This window comes from Papio anubis, chromosome 3 (genome assembly GCF_008728515.1).
Source record: "Papio anubis isolate 15944 chromosome 3, Panubis1.0, whole genome shotgun sequence".
In the NCBI taxonomy this organism is placed as follows: domain Eukaryota; kingdom Metazoa; phylum Chordata; class Mammalia; order Primates; family Cercopithecidae; genus Papio; species Papio anubis.
In genome coordinates, this window is record NC_044978.1 from 131,280,118 (window position 1) to 131,291,345 (window position 11,228).

At 40.5% G+C, this 11,228-nt stretch overlaps 1 long non-coding RNA gene across 1 annotated transcript; it reads left to right on the forward strand.

The window, feature by feature from the left end:
* Positions 1-3,693: 3,693 nt before the first annotated feature.
* On the forward strand, positions 3,694-10,344 carry LOC103884475. The gene is made up of 3 exons (XR_002522038.2): positions 3,694-6,110; positions 10,022-10,149; positions 10,306-10,344. It is a non-coding gene; the product is annotated as an uncharacterized LOC103884475 (long non-coding RNA).
* The last annotated feature ends 884 nt before the right edge of the window (positions 10,345-11,228 follow it).

Consider the following 11,228-nt stretch of genomic DNA (forward strand, 5'->3'; position numbering starts at 1 on the left):
TACGAGTGGCTCTCTGTAGGAAATGTACTCTCTTAAATTGTGTCTCCCTTAACCCCACCTCTCCATTCCCAGGTCTATAATCACTGTCTCAATAGTTTCCCTAATTTCCCTGTGACATTAATGTTGAATTCCATAGGCCCTCACAGATCATGCTGTGCTAGTCTATTCCCCTTCCTTCACCAGGAGTCAGACTGCTTTTGTAGCAGAGGAGGAAAAATAGCAACAATAACTAAATAGCATTACATTAATAGAGCAAGGGGCCTACCTTATTCTAGAATGATAGTTCCATCTGAGATCCAGTAAGATCAAATTTACTTACAAAACTTTTCCATAGTTCAAAGCAACCTAGATAAGTTTAGAAACAAAATCACCAAACAAAATATTTGTTACCTATATGTCATTTGTGCACCAGGTTCCTCAAATAATTGGCTGAACTTGGCTCAAAATCCTGAAACCAGCCGGGTGCAGTGGCTCAGGCCTGTAATCCCAGCACTTTGGGAGGCCAAGATGGGTGGATCACCTGAGGTCATGAGTTGGAGACTAGCCTGGCCAACATGGTGAAACTACTAAAAATACAAAAATTAGCCGGGTGTGGCAGTGCGTGCCTGTAATCCCAGCTACTAGGGAAGCTGAGGCAGGAGAATTACTTGAACCTGGGAGGCGGAGGTTGTAGTGAGCTGAGATGGAGCCACTGCACTCCAGCCTGCGAACAGAGCAAGACTCTGTCTCAAAAACAAACAAACAAACAAACCTCTAAAATCACGTGAAGGCTTTGTCCGATGGCCTCCTGATTCCTCGTGCTTATCTCTGCCTTCACCTTTCTCCTTCCTTTCAGACAATCTCTGGGGATGAAATCTGTATGTTCATCATTTTCTACTCACTGAGTCCAAACCTTTTGTAATTTTTTTCCCATAGATCTTCATGAAGAATGGTGCTGGCAGTCTCGGAGAGGCGTCACATTGTAAGGCTTTCATTGTCTTACTTCCACCCATTCCCTTTTATTCCTCTCTCCCTCTCTCTCCCTCTTCTGAAACTACCAGAAAATCCACCCTCCTGTCTACCTACATTCACACCCTATCAATTTCTCAGCTTCTAACACAGACACGTTTGGCAAGGCATTTCCTCTGTAAAATACAGCACTCTCCCTGAAGGGAATTCTGGCCAACTCAATTATCCCACTTTGTTACACTAGAAAAACAGATTACAAAAGGTCCTGCTACAGCAGTAACTACTAAGTGCCATATCTGGGGCAGAAGTAATATTTCATCTTTACTTTCGTACTCTTTCATTTTTAGTTGATTTTGCCAAACAGCTTCAAATAGCACAAACTAGAATAATTTTTACAGCCTCCTGAGACAGAGGAATACTTTATCCTTGACCCAAATAATGCTGAATTGGTAATGCTTTCTATTTGCATCTCCTTTCTTTAAGACTAATTTGATGAAGAATCTCAGCTCTAGTAATTAACTGCCTTTTCTTTATTGCAGTGTAAACCAAAGCTGACATACTCCCAGGCTTCTTTCCTCTCCATCTCCCTTCTCCTTCTTATTCCTGCTTATCTACTTCTCCTTTGTTTAAGGAGATTGAAAAGAAAGAGGAGGCCAGGTGCCTCCTGTAATCTCAGCACTTTGGGAGGCTGGAGCTGGAGGATTGCTTGAGGCCAGGAGTTCAAGACCAGGCTGGACAACATGGCAAGACCCTGTCTCTCAGAAAAAAAAAAAAAAAAAAGAAAGAAAAGAAGGAAGAGGAAGAAAGGGAAAAGGACAAGGAAGAGGAAAAGGAAGAAGAGGAGGAAGGAGAAGAAGGAGAAGGTCTATTTAATCATTGTTGCTATTTTTCCTTCTTTGCTACAAAGGCAGTCAGAAGGCCTGAAGGTCTCATATGTTCCAGTAGAGGACACTGCATGTCTTTTGAAAGAAAATTTCCATTCGATACACATGATTAAGCATGATTTTAGTAAGTGAAAAGAGAACAAACCATTAATGGAGTGCCCAGCCAAGAATGGAATATAAGGTAATACATTTTTTTCATCTTTATTGTATCGTTAATCTTTGAGGGCAGCAAAGGAGGTTTTGTTCTTTTGTTTATCCCATTATTTCTCTTTCTTGGAGAATCATTGTGTTTTACTAATTTTGTGAAGATTTAAATGAAGGGATTTAAGGAATACTTTTTTCTTCCAAATGCTTAGGGAATTTACTGAGCTGTTTTCCGGGTCTGGTATTAAATCTATCCCAGATGGGACTTCACATTTGCCCAAGGTTTATATAATAATGTCATAAAAATTACCACATCAAAGACATTCTGTTTAGTGCTTGCACACATATACACACACTCTCTGTTTTCAATACTTGACAAATATTTAACATTGTTTCCTTTTACTTCCTTTGACACTGAATTTTGTATTACTTCCTAGGAAGGAAAAGTAATATGACTAGGATCCCACTGCCACAGGACTCAAGAGTGCCCTTCCAAACATGACTTTCAAGAAAATTAGAAATGGTGAACAGGGGGCAGATCAGAACTTTTGGCCTATTTAATGATTGACTGTAGACTCATTGCCTAAATCGCTTTAGGCCCTTCCTGATTTCTTTTTGTTCCAGGGTCATGGACTAGTACTTATTTTCATGGATGACTTCTTTCTTTCTTCCTGCTTCAGATTCAGATTGAGAAGGGTGCCCGCACTAATGAGAATAGTCCCCTTCTCCCCCTCCCTCCTGCCCCTCCTCTTCCTTTGTCTTTGTTGAATAAAACAGATGTGGTGAGCAATTCTTTTTACACCTTTATATTTTCTATTTGAGAAGTGCACTAAGTAGTATCAATTTCTAACCATCTATCTTTTTATAGTTTCAACTTTTATCAGAGAAATACATGAACTCAGATTAAAAAGTCATAAATGTTTAACAAGGCTTTTAATGAAAACCAGTATCCCCTGCCACATTCATCCCCATCTCCAAGTCAAGTAGTGCTAAAGACTTTAAAATATATGTGCCCTCCACCATTTCACCTCTCTTAGCCATGTCTTTGGATATTTACATGAATATTTCAAGGAAAGAAGCACATATACAGACTTTTTTCATTCTTCTCAAAATAAACATTTACTTGCCTCAACTAGGTCTTCAGGTATTTATTTCCAAATGTCTAACAACATGTTCATACTATTTCTTATTTTTTTGAATGTTATGTATTCCACATTGCTTCCTGTAATTGAACCATCTTGCACTTCCAAAGGCTCCACTCCAAACTTGCCATCTTCTACCCTCTATCCTCCCAGTATAGCTACAGGATTTTTTTTTTTTACTTAAATAAACACTCACAGTTTACATTTTATGACTACATATGCATAATTTACAAGTGAGCCATATATCATACTATATTTTCTTTTCAGTACATTTTTTTCCCGAGTTAATGGTCTTTTTAAAAGCCTATTCTTTTTGATCTGCTGATTCTTTATTCATTCATAGCTCTTTTTTTCTTTTCTTTTTTTTTTTTTTTTTTTTGAGACAGAGTCTCTCTCTGTTGCCAAAGCTGGAGGGCAGTGGCATGATCATAGCTCACTGCAGCCTTTAACTCCTGGGTTCAAGCAATCCTCCTGCCTCATCATCCCAAGTAGCTGGGACTACAGGTATGTTCCATCACACTCGGCTAATATTTTTCAATTTTTAATTTTTGTAGAGATGAGGTCTCTTTATGTTGCCCAGGCTGATCTCAAACTCCTGGCCTCGATCCTCCCACCTTGGCCTCCCAAAGTGCTGGGATTACAGGCATGAGCCATGGCACCCAGCCCATTCATAAGTCTTGATAGCAGGGTAAACCTCTTCTTAAGTTGTATCTATATATCAAGTAAGGTATCAGCTTCTCTCTTTCTGTCTTGCTCTTCTGCAATCACTCTGCTATGGTCTTTTTTTCAATCCTATGACTTTATACCTTTTAAAGTTTCCTTCATTAATATTTTAGAGGAGTTATGAAAGGAATGGTGGTAAGTTTATGTTTTAATATATCAATTTACAAGAATTGCCCACTACATTTTAAATGAAAAATTCAAAGGATTTAGGATTAGGTTGCCGTTTCATAAAGATATGAACACAGCATAGAAAATATTCTTCAATTATCATGAACTAGGTGATTAGTATTATTTTCATTTTAAGATATTAAAATGTAATGTCTCAGTAAACTGTCCTAGCATATAAAACATTTGTTATAAGTATGAAAAGGTATCCTCCTAGATTTTGTTTAAAAGTTCTTGTGAAATTTTTGAGAATTTAAACCACTTGTGATGGCAGTATTTGCAAAAATCTCCCAAGACAAAGTAGTACAAGGGGCTTGTCTATCTGAAGTGAAAACAAGAGGAGAGAAAAAACAACATCTCTAAAAATTATTATTCTATGTATATTAAACATAGAAACAACAACTCAAAGGCATTGTCAGTAATGCTTTCATCCGAGTGGGTGCTTAGATGGCAGATCATTTTGCTCCCTCTGGGAGGAGCTGTCTGCAAGGAGTTTAATGAATCAGCTGTTCCTCAAAAAGAAAGAGAAAGGAGCCATTGTGTAGACTGATTGTCTGCTAGAATACAGATGATAAAGTTTAGATAAAACTTGATTTCCCTTAATAACCCAAAGTGGCCAATGTCTAAAGCAGTGGTCTCTCACTTTTTAAACAATTTATTTTAAAATAGTTAATATGTGCATATATAGTTAAAAGTCAAGTAGTGCTGAAGACTTTAAAATATATGTGTCCTCCACCATTTCACCTCTCTTAGCCGTGTCTTTGGATATTTACATGAATATTTCAAGGAAAAAAGCACATATACAGCCATCTTTTGATCATCAATTTTATGTGTTATCAATTGACTTCTATATTAGTCCAGATCCTCCAAAAGGCAGACACAAAGGTGGGAAATGTATCAGGAGAAATGCCTGTAGAGATCATGGAGAGGGAACTGGGGGAAGGCTGTGAGAGTTCCCAGACTGCCATGTGGGTCTTACCCTGTGCGGGAGAGAGGGGACAGGACAAAAGGTATGGGGAATCACCTTAGACTACAGTGCCATCTAAGGAAAGGTCAGCAAGGCCATTAGAAAGTCCTCGAACCACAGTCACCCATGGAGGGATCCCCATTCCCCGGGAATGGGCCTTAGTTAGCATCCGTTTCACTGTCAGTAATTGGCTGAAAGCAGCCCACGGGCAGCATGAATGCAGTGTATTTCAGAGTGCAGCAACCGGACCCGTTGGTCAATTTTGCTCCCTGCAGTTGGAGGTCTGAGAGGGGGCGTTCACGTGCCTGCCACCACATCCAGTATGACAGGTGAGGATTTTAGCTTCCTTCCACAGGCCGCTGCCTGTTTTTCTTCCCTCCAGTATAATTCTATTTCAATTTGGGTTAAATCCATATTCACTGTTTTTATTGTTGTGATTATGTAAATTTTGCTTATAGCTGAGCCAGATAATGCATTATAATTCTAGTTTATTGTACAGCTTCTGTTTCTCTTGAAGGTAATAATTGCCTCATTTTTCCCCACTTGCTTATTTTTCTTTGAACTGATGGACAAAATTTCCCACAGTTCTTAATAGCTTTGTAAAATACCTCTTGATATAAATTTTCATATAATCAAACTAATAGCAAATCTGCTAAATTCAGGAGTAAGCTGGTAAGTGTTCTACAGAATGTAATTTCCTACAAGGAAGTTACTTTTTTAGTTTGTTTTGGTTTTGGTATTCCTCTGTATCATGGTAGTGGAAGGCTGGGATGCTATAGAACTCAATTTAATATTGTAGAACTGAATTAAAGCAAGGAGACCTTTACTAATTTGCAAACATACTGTTAATCTTGCCACATTTCTGTGAGGTCAAAAAACACATTATCAAATACTTATTGCACTTTCTGTGTGGCAACTAGCTAGTTAATCACTAATCTCTTTCCTCCTTGTGGAAGATTGTATTTTCCAGAGAAGACCAGAGCATTACCCATCCTGCATAATCTTCTTCTAATATAACTTTAGCTTCCATCTATCAAGAGATGGGAGCTCTATCTCCTTCCCTTGAAGGTGAACAGGCTTTGGGGACAGTTTCAGCCAGTAGAATACAGCAGAAATGATGCTACGTGACTTCCCAGGGTAGGTAAAAAAAGGTGACACAACTTTCATCTTGTCTGATGAAACATTTGCGGGACTCCTAAATCACTCTGTAAGCAGTAGACTGCCCTGAGGTGCTATATTGTGAGGAAGCTCTAAGTAGCCTGTGGGAGGGAACACATTTCCGTAAGTCTATGTGAGGAGAGCCATCCAGCAGCCCTCAGATGCTGTAGTCCCCACAGGCTCCAGACCCATGCAACTGCTGTCATTGTGCAAATCCATGAGAAACCATGAGCCAGAAAAGCTCAGCTGAGCCCTCTCCAAATTCCTGGCCTACAGAAACCGTGACAGACAAATTATAATGATTGTTCTAAGCCACTAAATTTTGGGGTGATTAATTGGCATAATAGTGAATAGAACACTTATCTCCCTAGGTACACAAAAATCAGAAGTGCCTGAGTTCCCAAGAGTGCAAGAGGAAGTTATATACTTCTAAGCTTAGCACAAAAGCCTCCACGTGTGATCCTCCATTCCTTTTTTCCTTCTGCTACCTGAATCCAGAGGACATAGGGAAGTAGCTTAATTCCCTGAATGGCCATGTTGAAGGTTTCAGACTTCATGTGAATGATAAAATGCTCTTCTATAACCACCGGGATCTAGGGAGTTACCTGTTACAGTGATTAGTGCTATTATAGTTATTAGCGTTACTAATAGAATAGCATTTTATCATTCACATCCTAGTGGCTTACACTACACAACTATCTTGATTCATGTACTCAAGAAATATGTATCAAATGGCAGGCAGGCACTGTGTCAGGTGCTGTGGATACAGTGGTAAATAGGAGGATGCTTGTTCTCTTGGAGCTTACATTCTCATGGAAAGGAGAGAACCACAAAATAAGTAAACAGGCTGGGCACGGTGGCTCACGCTTGTAATCCCAGCACTTTAGGACGCCAAGGCGGGCGGATCACTTGAGGTCAGGAGTTCGAGACCAGCCTGGCTAACATGGTGAAACCCCGTCTCTACTAAAAATATAAAAGTTAGCTGGGCATGGTGGCGCACCTGTAATCCCAGCTACTCTCTATACACCTTTATGTCCTTTCAAAGGAATCCTTTCAGATACTGAAATGCTTCAAACTTCTTTTTTCTTCTTTTCCTGGTGTGGATTCGGTCTCACTTGGCTAGAGAATTATAATGATACATGCATCCCAGCCTTATTTCACAGGCCGCTTCTCTAAAACCTGTGATCTCTAGGTTCTGCTGGAATTAAACAAGGGTGAGACTAATAAGAGATGAGGTCAGAGAGTTAACAAGGGATCAGATTGTGAAGGGCTTTACTCTAAGGGGGACGAAAGAGAAGGGTCCTAAGCATTATAAGTCTTTTCATTTGTTTGTATTTTGAGACAGGGTCTTGCTCTGTCACGTAGGCTTGACTTCGGTGGTGCGATCTTGGCTCACTGCAGCCTCTACCTCCCAGGCTCAAGCAATCTTCCCACCTCAGCCTCCAGAGTAGGTAGGACCACAGGTGCATACCACCACACCTGGCTAATTTTGTTTATTTTTTGTAGAGATGAGGCTTCTTACTCTGTTGCCCAGGCTGGTCTCAAAGTCCTGGGCTCAAGTGATCCACCAGCCTCAGCCTCTCAATGTGCCAGTATTTCAATGTGCCAGTATTACAGGCATAAGCCACTATGCCTGGCCAGTAAGTTTGATACTTAAAAAGATGATACTGCCTTGTGAGGGATACTGCAGGAAGCTCAGGAAGAAGCAGGAGAACACTCAGGCTATTGCAACCTTCCAGGCAGAGCAAAATGATTTGGATCAGGGAAGTAGCAGGACAAATAGTGGGAAGTGGTTGAATTCTGGTCATAGTTTGCAAGAATAGTGGAGAGGATTTGCTGATGGTTTAGATATGAAGATGAAGAGTGACAGTCAATGCTTACTCCAAGGATTTTAGTCGGAGAAGTCAGAAAGATGGAGTTGCCACCTACTGTGATAAAGAAGCTATGAAAAAAACAGGTTTGGGAAAGCATATTGAGAGTTTGGTTTTGGAAATGTGAAACTTGACATATTTTTTAGACATCATATGCTTCATCTTATTATTTGCCAAAATCATTCTGAAAGTAAGTATTGCTGTCAATTTTGTTTTATAGATGAGGAAACTGAAGTTGAGAGAAGTTAATTGCTCAAGCTCACACACTAGTAAGGGCAGAGCCAAATTTAGAACCTGAGTATTTTGGAATTCAAAATCAGGGCTCATCCCACTACCAAGCTGTGCTTACCCATTTCTACAGGCTATTTTTCCCCTTATTCTCTAAATGACCTAGACATTTTCCAAGTTGGTTTTTCTACACATTCTTTTTAATAACTATCCATCTTTGGTTTCCTCCTACTACATGTGGTCTGACAATTAGACATGTGATCTTTCTGTGATGCCCATGCATAGCAGGTTGCTAATATCAAGTCTCCCCAGAATTGCAAATATATACATGGTTTCCTAGCTAGACACTATGTTCCCAGGTCTTGTCACAGCTAGGTGTGACCTTGTGACTAAGTTAAGGCTGATGTGGAAATGTGTGCAAATTCCAGCTTGTGTACAGTGGACCCTTGAACAAGAGGGTTTACGGTGCTAGCCTCCTGCACAGTTTAAAATCTAAATATAGCTTTTGACTCTCTCCAAACTTAACTACTAATAGCCTACTGTTGACTGAAGCCTTACTAATAACGTGAACAATTAACACATATTTTGTATATTATATTATTATACACTGTATTCTTACAATGAAGTAAGCTTTATTAAGAAAATAAGGAAGAGGGCCAGGCGCAGTGGCTTACACCTGTAATTCCAGCACTTTGGGAGGCCAAGGCGAGTGGATCACGAAGTCGGGAGATTGAGACCATCCTGGCTAACACGGTGAAACCCCATCTCTACTAAAAATACAAAAAATTAGCTGGGTGTGGTGGCGGGCGCCTGTAGTCCCAGCTACTCTGGAGGCTGAGGCAGGAGAATGGTGTGAACCCAGGAGGCGGAGCTTGCAGTGAGCCAAAATCACGCCACTGCACTCCAGCCTGGGCGACAGAGCGAGACTTTGTCTCAAAATAAATAAATAAATAAATAAATAAAATAAAATAAGAAAGAGAAAATACATTTGCTGTTTTTCAAGTGAATCATTGTAAAGGTCTTCATCCTAGTCATCTTCATGTTGAATAGGTTGAGGAGGAGGAAGAGTAAGGGTCAGTCTTGCTGTCTCAGGGTGGTAGAGGCAGAAGAAAATCCATAGTCTAAGTGGACACATGCAGTTCAAATCCTTGTTGTTCAAGGGTCGCCTGTGCTTAGAAGAAAGCTGCTTGCTCTCCACTTCCTCTTTCCCACTTCCTTTGGACTAGAAAAAGGGGTGTGCTGGTGGACAAGGGGCACACCCTACAGAAAGGTGGAGCAACAAGGTAGAAAGAGTTTGGGTCCCTAAAAGATCCTACAGAGCAATGCTGGCCTCTTCTCTGGGGCCACCTAATAGCTTACACTAAATGACAGAAAACTAAAACTTTTCTTTTGTGTAAGCTTGTATTAAAAACAGCTGAGCCACGGTCTTAGCCAAATATATCACGAATTAGTTCACAATGCACTACAGCTTCCCAGAAGGCAATATGGCATTGTGGTTAAGCATATGGACTCTAGAATTAGACTATGGGTCTGTCTAATCCTGGCTATATCATTTAGTCTTGGCCTAGTTATAGAATTTCTGTGTGCCTCAGGTCTTTTAACTTAAAGTAGGGACAGTAAGAGTATCTACCTCATATGGTTAAATAATATATGTAGGACATTTATAGCACTGACTGGGGCATTTTAAGGGCTCAGTAAATATTAGCTATATAAATAACTTATTCAAACAGGTAAGAATAGGCTATTAACATTGAAAGCAAATATTGACCATGATATATTTTATTTGAATAGGGGTGCATGAGGATCCCCACTCAGTACCTTCCTCTTAACCATTTCTGGCTGTGGTAGAAAGGCTAGATGTCCACCAAAACCTCATGCTGTGCAGTGTGGAGTTACTACTGAGAATCTGCTGCCCAAAGGTAGTTTATTCCCAGATCCTCTCCACTAGTTCTGGGTTGGGAGTTTTAAAAAAAATTTTCGGTAAAATATACATAACATAAAATGTACCCTTTTAACCATTTTTAACTTTACAGTTTAGTTCAGGAACATTAAGTACATTCTTTTTTTTTTTTTAGGTGGAGTCTTGCTATGTCACCCAGACTAGAGTGCAGTGGCGTGATCTCAGTTCACTGCGACCTCTGCCTCCTGGGTTCAAGTGAATCTCCTGCCTCAGCCTCCCGAGTAGCTGGGATTACAGGTACGTGTCACCATGGCTGGCTAATTTTTGTACTTTTAGTGGAGACAGAGTTCCCCCATGTTGCCCAGGCTGGTCTCAAATTCCTGACCTCAAGTGATCCACCCGCCTCAGCCTCCCAAAATGCTAAGATTACAGGCATAAGCCACCACACACGGGCCATGGCTAATTTTTTGAATTTTTTGTCAGAAGGTACATCTTTTGACCAGGTGCAGTGGCTCATGCCTGTAATCTCAGCACTTTGGGAGGCCGAGGCGGGCACATTGTTGTGCAAGCATCACCACTGTCTCCAGAACTCTGTCATCATCCCAACTGGAACTCAGTACTCATTTTAAAAGTTTCATGTCCTTTGCAGGGACATGGATGAAGCTGGAAACCATCATTCTCAGCAAACTAACACAGGAACAGAAAACCAAACACCGCGTGTTTTTACTCATAAGTGGGAGTGGAACAATGAGAACACTTGGACACAGGGAGGGGAGCATCACGCACTGGGGCCTGTCAGGGGCTGCGGGGTTAGGGAAGGGATAGCATTAGGAGAAATACCTAATGTAGATGACAGGTTGATGGGTGCAGCAAACCACCATGGCATGTGTATAGCTATGTAACAAACCTGCACGTTCTGCACATGTATCCAAGAACTTAAAGTATAATTAAAAAAAAAAAAAGTTTCCCATTCCCTGCTCCCCACAGGCCCTGTTAACTATTCTTCTATTTTCTGTCTCCATAAATGTGATTATCTCAGGTACTTGATGTAAATGGAATCATACTGTATTTGTCCTTTTGTGTCTGGTTTCTTTCACT